Source organism: Eimeria mitis, genomic scaffold (genome assembly GCF_000499745.2).
Source record: "Eimeria mitis Houghton genomic scaffold, Emh_scaff312, whole genome shotgun sequence".
NCBI classification, from domain to species: Eukaryota; Apicomplexa; class Conoidasida; order Eucoccidiorida; family Eimeriidae; genus Eimeria; species Eimeria mitis.
In genome coordinates this window covers 17,735-18,066 of record NW_013571464.1, presented here as the reverse complement: position 1 = coordinate 18,066, position 332 = coordinate 17,735, and positions in this window count along the sequence as shown.

Genomic DNA, 332 nt, shown 5'->3' with positions numbered 1-332 from the left:
AGAACCCCTCTCATCTATCTTCATATTAGTTGCGTTCTCTGTATATGCAGCTAACGGCTGCCTACAACACAGAGATAAATAGTAAAATAAAATAAAATAAAATAAAAATAAAATAAAATAAAAAAATAATAAGCGGTTTTAATGATCCCTCCTACTGCTGTCTATCTGTACTGCTGCTGCACGCATACACTATAATTTTCTTGTTTTTTTATTTCTTTACTTTCTTTTGTTTTTTTTTTATTATTTCGTTGCTGCAACTTAATCAGCATATAGACTGATGAAAAAAAAATTATACTAACCCTAGATACAAACAAAGAAGTCAAATACAGCAG